This window comes from Globicephala melas, chromosome 20, assembly GCF_963455315.2.
Source record: "Globicephala melas chromosome 20, mGloMel1.2, whole genome shotgun sequence".
Classification (NCBI taxonomy): Eukaryota; Metazoa; Chordata; class Mammalia; order Artiodactyla; family Delphinidae; genus Globicephala; species Globicephala melas.
The window spans coordinates 36,681,923-36,705,788 of NC_083333.1; the positions used below are offsets into that span (position 1 = coordinate 36,681,923).

The window sequence follows — 23,866 nt, forward strand, 5'->3', positions numbered from 1 at the left end:
ATAATTACCTTAAATGTAAATGGATTAAATGTTCCAACCAAAAGACATAGACTGGCTGAATGGATACAAAAACAAGACCCATATATATGCTGTCTACAAGAGACCGACTTCAGACCTAGGGACACATACAGACTGAAAGTCAGGGGATGGAAAAAGATATTCCATGCAAATGGAAATCAAAAGAAACCTGGAGTAGCAATTCTCATATCAGATAAAATAGACTTTAAAATAAAGACTGATGAGACAAAGAAGGACACTACATAATGATCAAAGGATCAATCCAAGAAGAAGATATAACAATTGTAAATATTTATGCACGCAACATACGAGCACCTCAACACATAAGGCAAATGCTAACAGCCATAAAAGGGGAAATCAACAATAACACAATAGCAGTAGGGGACTTTAACACCCCACTTTCACCAGTGGACAAAACAACAAAAATGAAAATAAATAAGGAAACACAAGCTTTAAATGACACATTAAACAAGATGGACTTAATTGATATTTATAGGACATTCCATCTAAAAACAACAGAATACACTTTCTTCTCAAGTACTCCTGGAACATTCTCCAGGATAGATTTGTGATTTGGGTCACAAATCAAGCCTTGGTAAATTTAAGAAAATTGAAATCGTATCAAGTGTCTTTTCCGACCACAACACTATGGGTCTAGATATTAATTACAGCAAAAAAACTGCAAAAAATACAAACACATGGAGGCTAAACAATACACTACTAAACCAAGAGATCACTGAAGAAATCAAAGAGGAAATCAAAAAATACCTAGAAACAAATGACAATTAAAACAGGATGGCCCGAAACCTATGGGATGCAGCAAAAGCAGTTCTAAGAGGGAAGTTTACAGGAATACAATCTTACCTCAAGAAACAAGAAAAATCTCAAATAAACAACCTAACCTTACACCTAAAGCAATTAGAGAAAAAGAACAAAAAAAAACCCAAAGTTAGTAGAAGGAAAGAAATCATAAAGGTTGGATCAGAAATAAATGAAAAAGAAATGCAGGAAATGATAGCAAAGATCAATAAAACTAAAAGCTGGTTCTTTGAGAAGATAAAATTGATAAACCATTAGCCAGACTCATCACGAAAAAAAGGGAGAAGACTCAAATCAACAGAATTAGAAATGAAAAAGGAGAAGTAACAACTGACACTGCAGAAATACGAAGGATCATGAGAGATTACTACAAGCAACTACATGCCAATAAAATGGACAACCTGGAAGAAATGGACAAATTCTTAGAAAAGCACAACCTTCCGAGACCGAACCAGGAATAAATAGAAAATAGAAACAGACCAATCAAAAGCACTGAAATTGAAACTGTGATTAAAAATCTTCTAACAAACAAAAGCCCAGGACCAGATGGCTTCACAGCCGAATTCTATCAAACATTTAGAGAAGAGCTAACACTCATCCTTCTCAAACTCTTCCAAAATATAACAGAGGGAGGAATACTCCCAAACTCATTCTATGAGGCCACCATCACTCCGATACCAAAACCAGACAAAGATGTCACAAAAAAGAAAAATACAGGCTAATATCACTGATGAACATAGATGCAAAAATCCTCAACAAAATACTAGCAAACAGAATCCAACAGCACATTAAAAGGATCATACGCCATGATCAAGTGGGGTTTATCCCAGGAATGCAAGAATTCTTCAATATATGCAAATCAATCAATGTGATACACCATATTAACAAACTGAAGGAGAAAAACCATATGATCATCTCAATAGATGCAGAAAAAGCTTTCGACAAAATTCAACACCTATTTATGATAAAAACTCTCCAGAAAGTAGGCATAGAGGGAACTTACATCAACATAATACAGGCCATATATGACAAACCCACAGCCAACATCATTCTCAATGGTGAAAAACTGAAACCATTTCCTCTAAGATCAGGAACAAGACAAGGCTGCCCACTCTACCACTATTATTCAACATAGTTTTGGAAGTGTTAGCCACAGCAATCAGAGAAGAAAAAGAAATAAAAGGAATTCAAATCGTAAGAGAAGAAGTAAAACTGACTCAAAATAACTCAAAATTGAGTTATTTGTAGTGAGGTGAATGGACCTAGAATCTGTCATACAGAGCGAAGTAAGTCACAAAGAGAAAAGTAAATACCATATGCTAACACATATATATGGAATCTAAAAAAAAAATGGTTCTGAAGAACGTAGGGGCAGGATAGGAATAAAGAGGCAGATATAGAGAATGGACTTAAGGACACCAGGAGGGGGAAGGGTAAGCTGGGACAAAGTGAGAGAGTGGCATGGTCATATATACACTATCAAATGTAAAACAGATAGCTAGTGGGAAGCAGCTGCATAGCACAGGGAGATCAGCACGGTGCTTTGTGTCTACCTAGAGGGGTGCAATAGGGAGGGTGGGAGGGAGATGCAAAAGGGAAGGGATATGGGGATATAAGTATACGTATTGCTGATTCACTTTGTTACACAGCAGAAACTAACACAACAATGTAAAGCAATTATACTCCAATAAAGATGTTAAAAAAAAGTTAATGAATATGAAATATGAAGATGTAAAAACAAAGAATAGCTATCTGTTGGGTCAGGAAACTGGTAATAATTTAGACTACAAACCAGCCACATAGCAGAGTCACTGAGCTCCCAGTTCCCTGAAGATATTGATAAAGGCCTAACACATATTCCTCAGTTGTTTTTACAGGAAGCAGACACCCCTCAGATGAAAACTGCTATGCAAGCACATAGAACCCAAACCAATTAAAGCCAGAGGATTGGTGTTGCCTGAAACTTTACCTTGATACCGACCAATCCGAGATTGTGCACAAGCCATTCACACGCCCTGCAGCCCCCTCCCCGACACTGATTGTAAAACCTTTGTCTCCTAACCAACAACTTGGAGATGGTCCTAGGACATTGGTCCACCATCTTCCCAGGTTGCTGGCCTCCCAAATAAAACAACTTTTCCTTTTCCACCAACACTTGTCTCTTGAGTATTGGCCTTTCAATCAGCAAGAAGCCAAACTTGCTGGCCTCATCCAGTTACAGTCAATACGTATTTGATCAGTGTAGAGTAATAATATATTAGATATTAATATTTTTCTATAGGACAAACAATCTGAGCTTTCTTTATATTTCCTAAATGTATATATTGGCATATCAATCAGATACAAGGACAAATAAAGACTGACAGAAGATAAAACCATATATCTTTTAATTTTAGTATTTGGAATACTCACCATCAACTGTTGCTAATTTCAGTGCAGCTAGGAATTCATCTTTTTTTAAATTACTTTTCAAACTAGAAAGAGTATTCCACAGGTCAGGAGCACTCATCTTCTCTTTGCTAAGGTTGTGGAGGTTTTCAATAGCATCAGGCAATAAATACTAAAGGGTACATAAAACACAAGTTTTACAACATACTTGTCCAAGAAGTTAATACAGCAAACTATTATCTGGAATAGTTAGGAACTGAGATTTTTATGGTTAAGAAGAATAACAAATACAGTATAAATTAATTGCCAATTTTCAAATATTAAAGCAGAATAAAATAACACAAAATTAAGTATATCTTTGAAGATTATAAAATATTTCAAGAACTTATAATGTCTGCACCCCTAAATAATCATTATAAAGAATAACTTTCATTGAACTATAGATTTACAAAAGGCTGAATTCACAAACATGTCCAACTGATAAAACCATGAATTAAATAGCTTTTGCTATTCCCCAAAAAATTCTTTCCTGGATAACTACTTCCTCTTTAATATACCACTGCAGACCATGGAAGGAAATTTTGTTTGATTAAAATTTCAATAGAAAACCTTTGGAAAGTTTTAACAGGGGAGTGAAGTTATCATATTACAAAAGTATAAAAGATCACTCTGTTGCAATGTAGACAACGAACTTTCTGAAGATCAAGCAGTTAGGAAGCTATTGTAGTAGCTCACACACAAAAAAATGATAGTGGTTTCAACAAGGGTGAAAGTGATAGAGATAAGGAGAAGTGGACAAATACAGGATACATTTTGAGCATGAAGCTGAGAGTATTTAATGATGAATTGAATAACAGTCTAAGGGGGCGGGGGCCATGAAGAACTTATAGGTTTGAGACCTGAGCAACTGGGTGGAGAGTGGTATCAACAGCTGATATAGGGAAGACCAGGGAAAGAATAAGAATTCTTTTTCATACACATTAAGTTTGAGATAAATAAATAGGGTGTCAAAAGGATACAGATATTATTTTAAAGCAATAAGATCACTCAGGAAAAGCCTTAGAGAATGGGACTCAGAATGGAATCTGGGATCACACTAATATTTAAAAGTCATCCAGAAAAGAAGCAGCCAGCAAACAAGACCAAAAAGGAAGGGGTATATATACAATGGGATATCATTTAGCCACGAGAAAGAAGGAAATTCTGCCATTTGCGGACTTGAGGGTATTACTTTAAGTGAGATAAGTCAGACAGAGAAAGACAAATACTATAAGATCTCACTTATATGTGGAATCTAAAAAAGCAGAACTCATAGAAACAGAGAATAGAATGGTGGTTACCAGGGGTTGGGGAGTGGGGGAACTGGGGAGATGTTGGTCAAAGGATACTAACTTGCAATTAGAAGATTAATGAGCCCTGGGGATCTAATGCACAGCATTGTGATTATAGTTAATACTATATTATACACTTGAAAGTTGCTAAGAGACTAAATCTTAAATGTTCTCACCACAAAAAAGAAATAATATTTATGTGATGTGATGGAGGTGTTAGTTAAACACTACGGTGGTAATCATACTGCAATGTATAAGTGTATCAAATCAACAGATTGCACACCTTAAACTTACACAATGTCAATTATATCTCATTTTTTTTTAAAGGAAGAGCCAATAAGATGAGAGGGACATTAGGAGACTACAGTGTCACAGAAGACAGAAGAAGAGAAATTTTTAAGAAGAAACATATTAAAACCTGCTAGAGGTAAACAAGATGAAGACAGAAAATTGACCATTGGATTTAACAAGATGAGATTTAACTTTTCGTAAAAAGCTAGTATGAAGTGGCAAGGTCAAAAACCTGAATGAGTGCTTTTAAAGAGAGAACTGGCAATATGGTAGACTGAGAATAGCCAGATTCCCCTTCAACCTCAAAAATAAAACATATTCTAATACTAAATTAAGAATATCAATAAATATAATATTTGCTGGTGCTTACGCAAGCAACACATCAGGAACAGTCCAGTTCTTTGAGGGTGGCCACTCTACCACAGCTCACCCCCAATACACCCTGAGAGTCCACACAGGCCCCGCCTGCCCTGTGGTGTGGCTCCACAACAGGGTGGGGGCAGTGGAGGCTGGGGGCAGTGATTGGATGTGAAGGACAAAGTAGACTTGCACCCAATACTGCATCTGAGTGGAGTGACGGAAACAATTGCTGGCCCCTGCACAGGCAGCATATTGGAGATACCTCAGACCTCTGTCTGAGATCGATACAAGCCGAGAACCTGCATGGACTCCACTTGCTTCAGCTCTCCTCCCCTTTCAGGCAAGTGTCCCGGAGAAGGAAGAAGGGAAAGCACACACTTAAAGGGAACAGAGCCAGGCCTGGCCCAACCCTCAGGGCTTCTGCTTCAGCAACTTGGGATCAAACCCTGCCCTGATAGGGCAGGGATGGCCACTGAGCAGAGAAGTCCTACCTCACACCTCACTCCATCTCTAGCCCCTCCATCTCTAGCCCCACCCCTACGAGGTGATAGCTACCAGCACACTCTGAGAAAAGATGTGACCTGTGTCCATGCCAAATCCAGCTCTCCCACCAAAGGTATTGTGCACACCCTGTCTGTATAGGGATGCCCCCACATAAGAAAACCCCTTCAAGACCACAGTAGGTAACTGTTTTACCTAAACAGAGGCAGAGAAAGTTAAGCAAAATGAAAAGGCAGAGGAATTGCTCTCAATTGAAAGAGCCAAAGAAAACCCCTGAAAAAAATTAATAATGAAACAAATAAACAATTTACCAGATAAAGAATTCAAAGCATTGGTAATAAAAATGTTAACTGAATTAGGGAAAAGAATAGATGAACAGTGAAAATTTTAACAAGGAACTAGAAAATATAAAAAAGACTTAATCAGAAATGAAGAATTCAATAGTTGAAATAAAAAAAATACTAGAAGGAATGATTGGCAGACTAAAGTGATACAGAAGAATACCACCTGGAAAAAAATGTAATAGCAACTGTAAGTACAATAAACAGTTGAGAGATAAACATGAAGATGCAAAATATGACATCAAAAACACAAAATGTGGGGGAGGTGAGTAAAAACTGTAGACCTTTTAGAATGTGTTTGAACTTAAATGACTACCAGTTTAAAACAACCCAATCAAAAATTGGGCAGAAGCCCTGGATAGAGGTTTTTCCAAAGAAGACATACAGATGGCTAAAAGGCACGTGAAAAGAAGCTCAACATCACTAATTATTAAAGAAATGCAAATCAAAACCACAGTGAGATATCACCTCACACCTGTCAGAATGGCTATCATCAAAAAGTCCACAAATAACAAATATCGGCAAGGATACAGAGAAATGGGAACCCTTGTACACTGTTGGTGGGGATGTAATTTGTTGCAGCCACTGAGGAAAACAGCATGGAGGTTCCTAAAAAAGCTAAAATAGAACTACCATATGTCCAGCAATTTCACTCCTAGGTATATATTTGGAAAAACAGAAAACACTAATTTCAAAATATAGATGCACCCCAATGTTCATAGCAGCACTATTCACAATAGCCAAGATATGGAAGCAACCTAAGTGTCCATCAACAAATAAATGGATAAAGAGGAAACGGTATGTGTGTACACACACACACACAATGGAATATTACTCAGCCATAAAAAAGCACAAAATTCTGCCATTTGCAGCAATTTGGATGGATCTAGAGAATATGATGCTTAGTGAAATAAATCAGACAGAGAAAAACAAATACTGTATGAAATCACTTTTGTGTGGAATCTGAAAAAATAAAAGAAATGAATGTATACAGAAGAACAAAACCAGACTCACAGTTATAGAAAACAAACTAGGGGTTATCAGTGGGGAGAGGCAAGAGGGAAGAGGGGATGGGACAAGACAGCTGTATGGGATTAAGAGATACAAACTAGTATGTATAAAATAGATAAGCAACAAAGATATATTGTATAGCACAAGGAATTATAGCCATTATCTTGTAAACTACAAAAAATAAAAGTAAGTAAATGAATAAAAACCAAGATAAAAGAATAAAAACTAAAATTCTATGACAGCCACATGGAATGATCAAGTGGCTTACATAAAATCTGAATGAGTACACAATGTAAAAATATATGTCCAGTCATTGGATGTGCTTGAAATGGTTTCATTAAAATTATTTTCTATTGGCATTTACTTTAATTAAAAAAGTACTTGAAGAAAAAAAGTGAGAAAGGAAATATAACTACAGATATGAATAAGATATTATACAACCCTGTGCTAATAAAATTTTTTATCTCCATGAAACTGAAATTCCTAGGAAAAGTGCCTGACAATGCAAATAATCCTTGCATCCAATTAATCAATTGTGTTTCCTTGTATAGGAGACAAATTAAATTGATATATAAGGTAAAAATAGCTGTTACTTAAAGTGCACTATTACCTAATATGTGGCACAAAACAACGCATTCCTACTTTTAGCCCCAATCTTCAAAGTACTAATTTCACTCCAATATACATATATGACCTTACATTTTTTTACAGTGAGCTTCTTAGTGACAAAGACTGTCTTCTTCACCTTAGCACTCTCACAGCTTAACATATAATCTGGTACATAGTAATGGTTCAATAAATGTTATTGAATAAAGTGGAAGATGAAAAAAAATATGAATAGCTGAAACCAGAAATTCTGCATTATAGTACTCAGCTATGGTCACTAGATGGCATCACTTTCCCAAAGTAAGAAAACATTTTAAACCTTCCCAAAATATGAATTTCATATATGTGGTTCTAGCTCTTTATAATAAAGTATGAGGTTGAACAGTAAGATTATGATAGCTTTCAATTCATTTGCATGTGGAAGTTCTAGATTTAGGAATCAGTAATGGAGAAGATTAAGATCAAACATAGCACGAAGCCAGGCATTTATTTGCCTGACGATCTTTAGGATGGCTAGCTCTTCTAAAATCTGTCAAACCATTTAGTCCACAAAAAGCACAAGATACGATGTTCTAACATAATTTTTCAGAGAAGCGTTCCGTGTTGCTCATCATAGTATCAATGAATTCTTTAAAATTCACTTTTTTTGTTTCTGAAGGGAAAATAACACATTTTCTTCAGTATCTTCAAGTATTAAATTATTATGATAAATACTGAATTATATAAAATAAGTTATATATTCAGGGAGATAACATAATTATATCCAACAGCTAATACTAACCACTAAAGATATATGGGTATAAGGGGGAAAAGCAATTCAACTTACAGGCAAAAGCTAAACCCTGAAAATACCAAGAAAATTTGTCAAAATCCTTCTAGCCACAAGTGTACAACATTTTTAACTTTAAACTTATCTTGTCTTGGTCTTGCAACAACTCAGTAAAATATGTAGGTAAATATAAAGCAGAAACTAACACACCATTGTAAACCAATTATACTCCAATAAAGATGTTAAAAAAAAAAAACTACAATAAGATATCATCTCACACCAGTCAGAATGGCCATCATCAAAATAAAAAAATGTAGGTAAAGAATTAGTATGTTATTTTACATGTTTTAAAAAAACACATACGTGATATGATTTTTTTTTCTACGTTCACAGTAGGAAATGCAAGATCAAGAATTAGAAGCGAGCTCTCTTGACTCTCTGTTTCTTCTACATCAGGCTAACATTCACATTGATATCTTTAGTATACTGTTGAAACCATTAAACATCTTAATAGTCATTTTATACCTAGACAATGGCTTTCCTTGATTATGTATAACTCTTCATAATATCCCAACGTTAGAATGGATAAAATATTTCTAAGAATTTTCTAAGGCCAGATATAAAGGTTTTATATAAATATAATGAGCTTTTGATAACCCTAGTCCTTTGCTTACCCCACTGAGAAAAAAAATTCTAATGCACTGTAAAAAATACAGCACAGTATACTTCCTATTCCCAATATTAAAAATCTTTGAGCGTTTACTTCAAAGAGCACCAAATCACTTTGTATTCTTAGCCAAATTTTTGGAGACAAAAAAAAAGAGACCTTGAAAAGTTCTGGGGGAATTATAGAGTTAGTTAAGATTTACATTCCCTAACAGGAACATATAACTTTCTAAATATTTGCAACATATAATCGTTATGAAGCGTGATTATACACCAAACCACTGGGAAGCCACCACCCAGCTGAAGAAGATTATTAATACCATTGCCTCTGTGCTTTTCCCATTCCATTATCCTGCTTCCCCCACAAAGAGAATATTACTGAATTTTTAAAATTTACCAATCTTTTGCTCTTTTACATATAATTTGTAACCAGATAAATAAATTATTTTAAATTTTGTTTTCAAGCTTTTTTTACACTATAGCGATCTGAGACTTGCTTTTTTCATTCAATATTATATATCCAACAATCATCCATATGCTATATTGCTATGTTCATTTTCACTCATGTGTACACCATTAATATTCCATTATACAACAAAGGTATATACCACAATTTATACATTCTGTCACTGATCATGTTGTTTCTTTTTTTGTTGTTATTAAGATCAGTGTTGCCATGAACATTCTTGAATATGTCTCCTTGTAAATCAGTGCAAGAGATTTCCTTGAATTTATAGCTAAAAATGGATTTTTCTAAGCCACAGGGATATGAAAACCTTACAAAATACTACGTTTTTCAAAGTTGTTTTATCACTTTCACCATATTTACCAACACTTAGATTAACAGACAGCTTAATTTTTACCAGTTTAGTGCGTATAAAAAGTTATCTCACTGTGACCTAAATTTTGCATTTCCCTGATTACTAATGATATTGAGAAGCTTTTCATATGATTATTAGCAATTTGTGTTTCTTCACCTGGAAATGACTGTTCTTGAAATTTAGCCATTTTTCTATTGGGTTGTTAATTTATAGGGGTTTCCTATATATTCTCTACAACAATCCTTTGCTGTTATAAGTGTTGCAAATAATCTTTACTCAGTTTGTGGCTTGTTCTCCTTGTATTATGTTTTATTAAAGAGAAGTTCTTAATTTTATGTAACCAAATTTATCAATCTTTTCTCTTCTGCTTAGTGATTTTGTATTTTTTAAAAAATCCCTCCTAACTCTAAGTCAGAAAAATTTTCTTCTTTTTTTCCTAAAACTTTTACTGTTCACATCTGGAAATTATTACTGAATATGGTATATAGATAAGGATCCAATTCCATTTTTTTCATTTGAATAATTATTCCAGCACCATTTATTAAGTGGTGCTTCTTTTCCCTGCTGTGATCTAACACCTCATTATATATGTTGCCATATATGTATGTAGATAGATTTGGAAGTTCCTTATCTTGTCCTATTGGTCAATTTCTCTATCCCTGTGCCATTCTCACACTGTTTAAATTACTATAGCTTTATAACGAGACTTGACATCCAGGAAAGCTGGTCTCCTTCAACACCACACACACACACACACACACACACACACACACACCCCTACTTTTTATTACGAAAAATTGTAAATATATACAAAATAGAAAGTATATGGTGGACTTCCCTGATGGCGCAGTGGTTAAGAATCCACCTGCCAATGCAGGGGACACGGGTTCGAGCCCTGGTCTGGGAAGATCCCACATGCCACAGAGCAACTAAGTCCATGTGCCACAACTACTGAGCCTGTGCTCTAGAGCCTGCATACCACAACTACTGAGGCCATGTGCCACAACTACTGAAGCCCATGCGCCTAGAGCCTGTGCTCCACAACAAGAGAAACGACCACAATGAGAAGCCCATGCACTGCAACAAAGAGTAGCCCCTGCTCGCCACAACTAGAGAAAGCCTGCGTGCAGCAATGAAGACCCAACACAGCCAAAAAAATAAATAAATAAAATAAATTAATTTTTTAAAAAGAAAGTATATGGCAATGCACACTCATGTACTCTCCCTAGTTGCAAATATTATCAACTTATGGCCATTATTATTTCATCTATAACTTCACCCACCCCTCTACCTTACGCTCACCCTTTCTCTTTAGGAAAGTTGCTGCTATGTTCTACGGGCACCTAAAAAAATTGGTACCTTTATTGTGAATTGTCAGCTTTGACATAATAAACAGTCCTTCTTTGTCCCACTTAATACCTTTTGTCCTAACTTCTGTCAATCAGAAAGCAAAATCACAAACCCTACTTTCTTTTTGTTTGCATTTTTGCCTAGGAAAAAAAGGTGTGAAAAGACTATTAAGACTGCTTATTTCTGGACAATGAGATTTTGAGTGTCTTGCTGTACTTTTGAGTATTTTTGTACTTTTCAGTATTGGCTTAATTTTAATGGACTCTTTTTCTAACAAAGATTATAAAGTCATCATTCTGAGGAAAAGAATAGCAAACTGATCCTCTTTTCACATGCATCAACCCAATTTTCCTGAAAATATATCACTTACCGCCAGCTTCAGTCAACTCTGTGATCTTCTGAAATTCTGGCTTAGAAAGGTAAACTCCAAAATTTTGAAGACAAGTATTCAGATCCCCATAATCAATATTTTCATCTTTATCAATAGCTTTGATGATATCAGTCAATGCTGAAAATAAAGCAGTATGCTAATAAGCATTAAATATAAGTCAAAAGCAAAACACCAATAGTAAGACGAATTTTAGTTCTAACACACTAACAAAACATTAAAAACTTCAGAAATGTTATATGTGAGAAGCATTACCAGAATCTTTAATAATATGAAAATTAAGGGCTTCCCTGGTGGCGCAGTGGATAAGAATCTGCCTGCAAATGCAGGGGACACAGGTTCGATCCCTGGTCCAGGAAGATCCCACATGCCATGGAGCAACTAAGTCCATGAGCCACAACTACTGAGCCTGCACTGTAGTGCCTGCAAGCCACAACTACTGAACCCCATGTACCTAGAGCCCGTGCTCCACAATAAGAGAAGCCACCGTAGTGAGAAGCCCGTGCACCACAACGAAGAGTAGCCCCTGCTCACCACAAATGGAGAAAGCCCACATGCAGCAACAAAGACCCAACACAGTAAAAAATAAATAAATAAAATGAAAATATTTTAAAAATTAAAAAAAAGAAAATAAGTTATAAAATCAGAGTATGAAATATATTATTCCACTCTCCTATAGCATTTGTATCTAAGGAAGTGCCAATTTAATTGCACTAACAATACCACAACTAAAAATACATAGGATCAAAAATATTATATAATTTCCCCCATTTAATTCTCTAACAATTTAAAATTCCCTAGCAGTCTGTTTCTTAGTAGCAGAAACAGAAGTAGAAAACCTTCACTCTCAAATGATAAATTGGAATAAGCTTTTGTAACAATACATGGCTCAGTCATCAGTAAATTTATCTTAGTTTAACTTCTGTAAATATAAATTATTACTTGAAAACAGCTAGGCTACATGTCTTTTTACAATACTTTAGAACGTATGCTTCACAAATTTGGGCAGTATTCCCTCCATTAAATTTAAACTGATAAATTTTTACTGCACTGAAAACTTTCTTAAAAGAAATTACTTATAAATTATATGGATTAAGGAAGTTGACAGATGTGTGTATGTGAACTCTGGAACAAATTAAACTCAAATAAGTTTTCTCTAGTAGATTAGGATAGGTAAAGTGAGAGCTGGGCAGTGGAGAGCATTAAAGTCATTATCAGTAGTTAATCTTCAAGCAATCACTGGAAGTCATTATGGATTGCAAAACAAAGAAAGAATGATCAAAATGATTTCTGAACTAGATGATCCTTAAAAGGATTCTTAAAAAGATGATTCTTATGTGTAAATACATGGAATAAGACACCATGTTCCTATTTTGTGAAAGTTTCAGGTGAAAGTAATTCTCATTTAAAAGTTAACAACAGAGGAGTGACATCAGCAAGACAGTTGAGTAGGAAGCCCTGGACTCCCCTTCTCCCCTCACACACACTGATTCAGCAAAAATTCATGGATAAATTCCTTTTGTGAGAAATGAGAAACTAACTGAAAGGCTCTAACATCCCAGGAGAATGCAAAACCAGATTCATTGAAGCTAGTAGGGAGATGTGGGACACCCTTTTGCTGGAGACCCTGTCCCCACTGCAGCACCATATGATGTGAAAGAGACCCCTTAGCTCCCAGCTTCACTCAGGGGAAGATAGAAATTGGTTCACACGTCCAGCAGTCCAACTTTTCTAAAAGGCCTCCCCAGAAGACTGGCTTCTGTCTTGCCAATCTTGGAGCTCTGATAGGTCTAGTATAGACTAGTAGTCTGGGATAGAACAGAGGTGGTGACATAAGCCAGTCAATGCCAATGATCCTTGCTCAGCACAGAGTGAGTAGATATAAAATGCCAATTCTCAGCTTCCCCCTGGATAGCAAAAGAATTGATTCATGCATCCAGCACCCCAACTCCTTCAGGGCCTCCCAAAGGACCAGCATCTGTCTCGCCAGTCCTAGAGCCTGGGGAAGGAAAGAGTTGGTAGAGGTCCCAAGAATATTGGCTAGGCTAATTGGTAGGGGTATTCTCCTGTATAAGGCCAGTCTATGAAGACTAAGAGAGGTGCTTGCTTTGTGTAATGCACAGACTCCAACACAGAGAATCTCGTAACTCTAATAAAAAAGATAACTCTCATAAAGATGCTCGTCAAAATCAAGAGAACAATGCAAGAACAAAGTGAGAACTTCAACACAGAGATAGAAAATATTCAAAAGTGCCAAACAGAAATCATAGAGGTGAAGAACACATAACTGAAAATTTCACTAGAGGTGCTAAACAGCAGACTAGATCAAGCAGAAGAATGGAACAGTGAACTAAAAGACAGGTCACTGGAAAGAATTCTGCAAACAAACACTGATGAATAACACAATAAATGAAATTAAAAATTCTCTAGAAGGAATGAATAGCAGAATAACTGAGGCAGAAGGACAGATAAGTGACCTGGAAGATAAAATACTGGAAATAATTACTGCAGAGCAGAATAAAGAAAAAAGAATGAAAAGAATTAAGGACAGTCTCAGAGACCTCTGGGACAACATTAAACACACCAACATTCGAATTATTGGGGTCCCAGAAGAAGAAGAGAAAAAGAAAGGGACTGAGAAAATATTTGAAGAGATTATAGTTGAAAACTTCCCTAATATGGGAAAGTAAATAGTGAATCAAGTCCAGGAAGCACAGAGAGTCCCATACAGGATACATCCAAGGAGAAACACACCAAGACACATATTAATCAAAGTATCAAAAATTAAATACAAAGAAAAAACATTAAAAGCAGCAAGGGAAAAAACAACAAATAACACACAAGGGAATCCCCATAAGGTTAACAGCTGATCTTTCAGCAGAAACTCTGCAAGCCAGAAGGGAGTGAGAAGACATATTTAAAGTGATGAAAGGGAAAAACCTACAACCAAGATTACTCTACCCAGCAAGTATCTCATTCAGATTTGACGGAGAAATTAAAACCTTTACAGACAAGCAAAAGCTAAGAGAATTCAGCACCACCAAACCAGCTTTACAAATGCTAAAAGAACTTCTCTAGGCAGGAAACACAAGGGAAGGAAAAGATCTAGAATAACAAACTCAAAATAATTAAGAAAATGGTAATAGGAACATACATATCGATAATAACCTTAAATATAAATGGATTAAATGCTCCAACCAAAAGACATAGCTGGCTGAATGGATACAAAAACAAGACCTGTATATATGCTGTCTATAAGAGACCCACCTCAGACCTAGGGACACATACAGACTGAAAGTGAGGTGATAGAGAGATAGTCCATGCAAATGGAAATCAAAAGAAACCTGGCGTAGCAATTCTCACATCAGACAAAACAGACTTTAAAACAAAGACTATTACAAGAGACAAAGAAGGACACTACATAATGATCAAGGGATCAATCCAAGAAGAAGATATGACAATTGTAAATATTTATGCACGCAACATAGGAGCACCTCAATACATAAGGCAAATGCTAACAGCCATAAAAGGGGAAATCGACAGTAACACAATAATAGTAGGGGACTGTAACACACCACTTTCACCAGTGGACAGATCATCCAAAATGAAAATAAATAAGGAAACACAAGCTTTAAATGACACATTAAACAAGGTGGACTTAATTGATATTTATAGGACGTTCCATCCAAAAACAACAAAATACACTTTCTTTTCAAGTGCTCACGGATCATTCTCCAGGATAGATCATATCTTGGGTCACAAATCAAGCCTTGGTAAATTTAAGAAAATTGAAATCATATCAAGTATCTTTTCCGACCACAACACTATGAGAATAGATATCAATTACAGGAAAAAAATCTGTAAAAAATACAAACACATGGAGGCTAAAGAATACACTAATTAATAACCAAGATATCACTGAAGAAATCAAAGAGAAATCAAAAAATACCTAGAAACAAATGACTATGAAAACATGACGACCCAAAACCTATGGGAGGCAGCAAAAGCAGTTCTAAGAGGGAAGTTTATAGCAATACAATCCTACCTTAAGAAACAAGAAACACCTCAAATAACCAACCTAACTTTACACCTAAAGCAATTAGAGAAAGAAGAACCAAAAAATCCCAAAGTTAGCAGAAGGAAAAAAATCATAAAGGTCAGATCAAAAATAAATGAAAAAGAAATGAAGGAAACGATAGCAAAGGTCAATAAAACTAAAAGCTGAGAAGATAAACAAAATTGATAAACCATTAGCCAGACTCATCAAGAAAAAAAAGGGAGATGACTTTTAGAAATGAAAAAGGAGAAGTAACAACTGACACTGCAGAAATACGAAGGATCATGAGAGATTACTACAAGCAACTACATGCCAATAAAATGGACAACCTGGAAGAAATGGACAAATTCTTAGAAAAGCACAACCTTCCGAGACCGAACCAGGAGTAAATAGAAAATAGAAACAGACCAATCACAAGCACTGAAATTGAAACTGTGATTAAAAATCTTCTAACAAACAAAAGCCCAGGACCAGATGGCTTCACAGCCGAATTCTATCAAACATTTAGAGAAGAGCTAACACCCATCCTTTTCAAACTCTTCCAAAATATAACAGAGGGAGGAATACTCCCAAACTCATTCTATGAGGCCACCATCACTCCGATACCAAAACCAGACAACGATGCCACAAAAAAAGAAAAATACAGGCCAATATCACTGATGAACATAGATGCAAAAATCCTCAACAAAATACTAGCAAACAGAATCCAACAGCAAATTAAAAGGATCATACGCCACGATCAAGTGGGGTTTATCCCAGGAATGCAAGGATTCTTCAATATACGCAAATCAATCAACGTGATACACCATATTAACAAATTGCAGGAGAAAAACCATATGATCATCTCAATAGATGCAGAGAAAACTTTTGACAAAATTCAACTCCCATTTACGATAAAAACCCTCCAGAAAGTAGGCACAGAAGGAACTTACCTCAACATAATAAAGACCAAATATGACAAACCCACAGCCAACATCATTCTCAATGGTGAAAAACTGAAACCATTTCCACTAAGATCAGGAACAAGACAAGGTTGCCCACTCTCACCACTAGTATTCAACATAGTTCTGGCAGTGTTAGCCACAGCAATCAGAGAAGAAAAAGAAATAAAAGTAAGCCAAATCGGAAAAGAAGTAAAGCTGTCACTGTTTGCAGATGACATGATACTATACGTAGAGAATCGTAAATATGCTACCAGAAAACTACTAGAGCTAATCAATGAATTTGGTAAAGTAGCAGGATACCAAATTAATGCCCAGAAATCTCTTGCATTCCTATACACTAATGATGAAAAACCTGAAAGTGAAATTAAGAAAACACTCCCATTTACCATTGCAAAAAATAAAATAAAATATCTAGGAATAAACCTACCTAAGGAGACAAAAGACCTGTATGCAGAAAATTATAAGACACTGATGAAAGAAATTAAAGATGATACAAACAGATGGAGAGATATACCATGTTCTTGGATTGGAAGAATCAACATTGTGAAAATGACTATACTACCCAAAGCAATCTACAGATTCAATGCAATCCCTATGAAACTACCACTGGCATTTTTCACAGAACTAGAACAAAAAATTTCATGAGACACAAAAGACCCCGAATAGCCAAAGCAATCTTGAGAAAGAAAAACGGAGCTTGACGAATCAGGCTCCCTGACTTCAGAAAATAGTCTGAAAAAAGCTACAGTCATCAAGACAGTATGGTACTGGCAAAAGAACAGAAATATAGATCAATGGAACTGGACAGAAAGCCCAGAGATAAACCCATGCACATATGGTCACCTTATCTTTGATAAAGGGGGCAAGAATATACAGTGGAGAAAAGACAGCCTCTTCAATAAGTGGTGCTGGGAAACTGGACAGCTACATGTAAAAGAATGAAATTAGAACACTCCCTAACACCATACACAAAAATAAACTCAAAATGGATGAAAGACCTAAATGTAAGTCCAGACACTATCAAACTCTCAGAGGAAAACATAGGCAGAACACTCTGTGACATAAATCACAGCAAGATCCTTTTTGACCCACCTCCTAGAGAAATGGAAATAAAAACAAAAATAAACAAATGGGACCTAATGAAACTTAAAAGCTTTTGCACAGCAAAGGAAACCATAAACAAGATGAAAAGACAACCCTCAGAATGGGAGAAAATATTTGCAAATGAAGCAACTGACAAAGGATTAATCTCCAAAATTTACAAGCAGCTCATGCAGGTCAATATCAAAAAACAAACAACCCAATCCAAAATGGGCAGAAGACCCAAATAGACATTTCTCCAAAGAAGAAATACAGATTGCCAACAAACACATGAAAGGATGCTCAACATCATTAATCATTAGAGAAATGCAAATCAAAACTACAATGAGATATCATCTCACACCAATCAGAATGGCCATCATCAAAAAATCTACGAACAATAAATGCTGGAGAGGGTGTGGAGAAAAGGGAACCCCCTTGCACTGTTGGTGGGAATGTAAATTGATACAGCCACTATGGAGAACAGTATGGAGGTTCCTTAAAAAACTAAAAATAGAACTACCATATGACACAGCAATCCCACTACTGGGCATATACCCTGAGAAACCATAATTCAAAAAGAGTCAAGTACCACAATGTTCATTGCAGCTCTATTTACAATAGCCAGGGCATGGAAGCAACCTAAGTGTCCATCAACAGATGAATGGATAGAGAAGATGTGGCACATATATACAATGGAATATTACTCAGCCATAAAAAGAAACGAAATTGAGTTACTTGTAGTGAGGTGGATGGACCTAGAGTCTGTCATACAGAGTAAGTAAGTCAGAAACAGAAAAACAAATACCGTATGCTAACACATATATATGGAATCTAAAAAAAAAAAAAAAAGGTTCTGAAGAACCTAGGGGCAGGACAGGAATAAAGACGCAGAAGTAGAGAATGGACTTGAGGACACGGGGAGGGGGAAGGGTAAGCTGGGACAAAGTGAGAGAGTGGTATGGACTTACATATACTACCAAATGTAAAATAGATAGCTAGTGGGAAGTAGCCGCATAGCACAGGGAGATCAGCTCCGTGCTTTGTGTCTACCTAGAGGGGTGGGATAGGGAGGGTGGGAGGGAGACGCAAGAGGGAGGAGATATGGGGATATATGTATATGTATAGCTGATTCACTTTGTTATAAAGCAGAAACTAACACACCATTGTAAAGCAATTATGCTCCAATAAAGATGTTAAAAAATAAAATAAAATAATTTTAAAAGTCCATATTCAGATATGAAAAAAAAAAAAAGATTAAGACTCTCAACTGACAATGTTAAATTCTACCTGAGTCTTGTGCTCCTGAAAAACAGTGAAAGAAGAATTCCCTCACCCTTTTGTGTTCTGGATAATGGCTGACTGGAAATAACCACCCCTCCTCAAAAGATTTAGATAAAACTTACCACATACCCCTCTTGTTTACCTATGACAAGGCCAAGCACCTTCAAATTTTCCTTTCTTTGCCTCATAAATGGTTAGCTGAACTGTTTTATCCTCACCAATTAATCAGGACAAAATGCTTATTAACTAGGCTTCGGTTAAGCTTCTCTCCTCCAAGCCCCTGAACTTTGGCCCACCCTCAGCCTGAGCCAGTCAGCATGCAACCCCTCCAGAAAATAGGGCTGGCCTCTCAGTAAAATATTCTCTGATCTATTCATCCGATCATTCCACTCTAACATTCCATTTCCCCATATCCAGTTCTTCCTAGCCTTGTTTACTCCTCTCTATAAAAGAAAACCCTTTTAATCACTTAGCTGTACACCTGAAACTAACACAACATTGTTAATCAACTATACTCCAATATAAAATAAAAATTAAAAAATAATACTACAATAAAATAAAACAAAAAAGAAAGAAAAGAAAACCCTTTTTCCCTAAACCTTGGAGATGCTTGCAGATCTTATGGTCACAGCGTTCTCCCTATTGCAATAGTTCCCCCCCCCACACACCGCTCCTATTTCAATAGTCTCTTTCCTCCCTTACAATAATCCTTTTGAATAAAGTCTCTCCATACTAAGTCCTGATTTGTTTTTATTGACACAATACTGGCCAATACATAAGAATGTCCCCTGAATCGCAGATAAGAGGGCTAGAGAAACTTGGTATCTTTTAAATTACCTTTTGATTAGACTGCCATGTTATTAATTACATTGTCTACAACCTCTCATGTAGGTTTAAATCCTTTGGTCTCCTGGAAAATTGTCCCTGTCCCTTTCCTAAAAAATACTCTCATCACACATCACAGATATCTTGATACTACATGGGTTGCTGGGATGAGAGTTCAACATATATCCACTAAAAGAGTTCAAAGGTCACCTCAGTTATTAAGCAAGATCATATGACTATGTTGCTATGAATCTGCTTACTGATTATGGGTGTGAGGTAATGTAAACTAATTTTTAAGAAAGAAAAGGAAGGAATCTTTAGAAACTGTTTTGAAAAATACCTGGCAAAATAAATGTACTTTAGTTTCCATCTTTCTGTTTAGAGGTAAATTCTGCCCTTAAGGCCTCAAAGAACTTGATGAACAAGTGTGAATGAACAGTAGCACAAAATGATTTCCTGCAGGGACTTCCCTGGTGGCGCAGTGGTTAAGAATCCGCCTGCCAATGCAGGGGACATGGGTTTGAGCCCTGGTCCCGGAAGATCACACATGCCGCGGAGCAGCTAAACCCGTGTGCCACAACTACTAAGCCTGCACTCTACAGCCCATGAGCCACAACTACTGAGCCCACGTGTCACAACTACTGAAGCCCGCACACTTAGAGCTCGTGCTCCACAACAAGAGAAGCCACTGCAATGAGAAGCCTGTGCACGGCAACAAAGAGTAGCCCCCGCTCGCCGCAAATAGAGAAAGCCCACGCAGCAATGAAGATCCAATGCAGCCAAAAATAAATAAATAAACAAATAAATAAATTTATTTTAAAAAATAATTTCCTGCAAAAAAAGAGAAAAATAAAAAATCATATCCCTGTTTACGAGACATAAGTAATTATATTTAACTACCTTAAGTTATTCTTTCAATGTAACACTCACTTATAGTACGATACCTAATAGACATTTCCCAACTCAGATATATATACAAAAGCTAGAAAAGGCAGTTAATAGATCATAAATCACAGGAGATCATCCAGTCCCTTAACTTTACCTTTGTAGTATAAGGAGGAGAATAGAAATCCAAATTCAAATGTCGTGAAAAGCAGAAAGTTGTTATATGTATTTATTCAAATAAGCCCAGTTAAGCAGAACTACTAACATAGCCAGTAATTGCTAATGCTATTAAATACTTACTGTGAGACATTATGATAAACACTCTGACCTGCATTATTTCATTTATTCCTGAAAACTACCTTGCAAGGAATTATCATTCTCTCTATTTTACAGATGATGAAAATAAAAACTTAGATCAAATTGCCCAAGATTCCACAGCCAACAAACAGTGGAGTCAGATTTTGAATTCAGGCAGCCTAACTCAAGAGCCTGTGGTCTTCAGCACCACACAACATTGCCTCTCAAAACAATACTATTGCAAACAAAAACTGTTTTAGCCAGTTCTACACTATGTAAATGTGATAACCAACTTTAGAAATTTAGAATTTCCCAAATTTTTCACAATACCTTTTACTTATATCTGAGTCACATTTGATGAGTGGTTTATTACATTGGTAGTGACATTACATTGTTCGTCGCAATTATTAGTATCTTTTTCATATTGTGAAGTTGAACTGCAAATATTAATATTCTGTCTAATAGAGAGATAGTACTTTAAAATAATTTATTTCTGTAAATGCTATTGTAATTACTGTTGAATGTGGTATGCCCAACATTCCTGGAATTCAAAACATGTTAAAAATAAAATGAAACCACATTAAAAATACCTATCTCAGAAGACATTAGAAGGCTGTACAGGTTTCCCCAGCAACCCACTCTAAACTTCTTGGCATAGCACTTACTTACTGTCTTCATTTTTCTTATTGTCTTCATTATTCAACTGGCATTAATCATTTGCCTTGTATTTTTATTTAATTATCACATGTATAGCTCTTACACCAATTAAAGCCTAAATTTCTAAGGAATGGGCTGGTATCTCATCATTCTTTGAATTATTTCTCACAGAACCAAGCACAGTGCTATAGACATATTGTAAAAGAAGGAAAGAAAGAAGGGAGGGAAGGAGAGAGGCAGAGAAGGAGGGAGGGAAGGGGAGGGAAGAGGGAGGAAGGGAGGAAGGAATTCTGTCCCTACTGAGCTTACTCACCAAGAGCTCTTAGGTCATTAAAGTACTCAATTAAGCAGAGTAAGCACGATTTAAATAAATTTTGAAAGGAAGAACTGTTTCATAATTATTGATCAGATTATCAAAAAGTTGGCAGGGCTCAATCTGCTGGATAAATCAGATACCACATAAGTCTCTCCAAGGTAAGAGAAAAAATAGCACAGGGTGTCTCTTTCCCATAACTGACAACAGAATTGTTTCTTAACTCTTTTAATCCTATGACATATATGTGAACTTGCAAGGGAAAACCAAGGAAAGTGAAAAGAGTCGTATCCCTTTTCTCCAATCCATTCATCCCTCCATCCATGAATTCAACACATATATATTGCAACATGGAGGACACCAACTACCCTAAGAGGAGCCATTTGGGTGTTATGATACGGAAATAATGTCCTTGGAGTGAGTTCAAGAGAGAATGGGGGACAGAAATTGGAGACAGCCAGAAGAGATGACTTAAGGAATTATTCTATAAAGGGAAAGAGAAATGAGGTAGTAGCTGAGGGGTCAGAGTGGTTATGAGGTTTTAAGATGGGGAGAGATAAAGAAATATTCATATGCTAATAGAAATAATCTAGTGGAGGAGCAAAAATTAATCATATAGGAGGGGAGAGTTACTGGAACAATATTCTCAAGTAGGAGAAAGGAAATGGGATTTAGGGCAGAAGGGGAGGCTCTGGCCTTAGCTTAGCACATATTCACAGTAGTAGGAGACATGGCAGAGTAACTGGGCATAATTACATGTAGAGTAGGTGAGTAGGTGTGGTCGTGGGAGCTTGTGGAAATCATCTCTGATTGCCTCAGTCTCCTTAGTGAAACAGGAAGCAAAGTAATCAACAGAGAATGAGGATGTGAGAGGAGGAGCTGGAGGTTTGAGGAGAGAGGCATTGTTACAAAATAGTCATCTAGGAGAGTGGAAGAAGTAATAGTCCAATCAACTCACACCTGTCGGAATGGCTATCATCAAAAAGTCTACAAATAACAAATGTTGGCGAGGATGTAGAGAAAAGGGAACCCAAGTACACTGTTGGTAGGATTGTAAATCGGTGCAGCCACTATGGAAAACAGTATGGAGGTTTCTAAAAAAAACTAAAAATAGAACATGATCCAGCAATTCCACTGCTGGGTTTGTATCCTAAGAAAATGAAAACACTAATTCAAAAAGATACATGCACCCCAATGTTCATAGCAGCTCTACTTACAATAGCTAAGACATGGAAGCAACCTACGTGCCCATCAAAAGATGAATGGATAGGGCTTCCCTGGTGGTGCAGTGGTTAAGAATCCGCCTGCCAATGCAGGGGACACGGGTTCGATCCCTGGTCCAGGAAGATCCCATATGCTGCAGAGCAACTAAGCCCATATGCCACAACTACTGAGCCTGTGCTCTACAGCCCATGAACCACAACTACTGAAGCCCACACGCCTAGAGCCCGTGCTCTGCAACAAGAGAAGCCTCCACAAGGAGGAACCTGTGCGCAGCACAAAGACCTAATGCAGCCAAAAATAAATAAATAAATTTATTTTAAAAAAAAGAAAAAAGACGAATGGATAAAGATGATGTGATGTGTGTGTGTGTGTGTGTGTGTGTGTGTGTGTGTGATGGAATATTACTGAGCCATAAAAAAGAATGATATTCTGACATTTGCAACAACATGGATGAACCTAGAGGGTATTATGCTTAGTGAAATAGGTCAGACAGAGAAACACAAAGACTTCATATCATCACCTATATGTGGAATCTAAAAAGAAAACAAATGAATGTATGTAACAAAACAGAGAACAAACTGGTTATCAATAGGGAGAGGGAAGTGCGGAGGGGTAAAATAGAGTTATGGGATTAAGAGAC

At 36.4% G+C, this 23,866-nt stretch overlaps 1 protein-coding gene across 5 annotated transcripts in view; it reads right to left on the reverse strand.

The window, feature by feature from the left end:
* The window catches only part of EFCAB3 (EF-hand calcium binding domain 3), an 84,393-nt gene that overhangs the window by 57,704 nt on the left and 2,823 nt on the right, over positions 1–23,866 (reverse strand). For all 5 annotated transcript variants that reach the window (XM_070044527.1, XM_070044528.1, XM_060291041.1 and 2 more), the window contains exons 2-3: positions 11,643–11,780; positions 3,250–3,397 (exon numbers count right to left, since the gene is read on the reverse strand). The gene's annotated coding sequence lies outside the window, so the exon portion shown is untranslated. The remainder of the gene's footprint in view (positions 1–3,249; positions 3,398–11,642; positions 11,781–23,866) is intronic.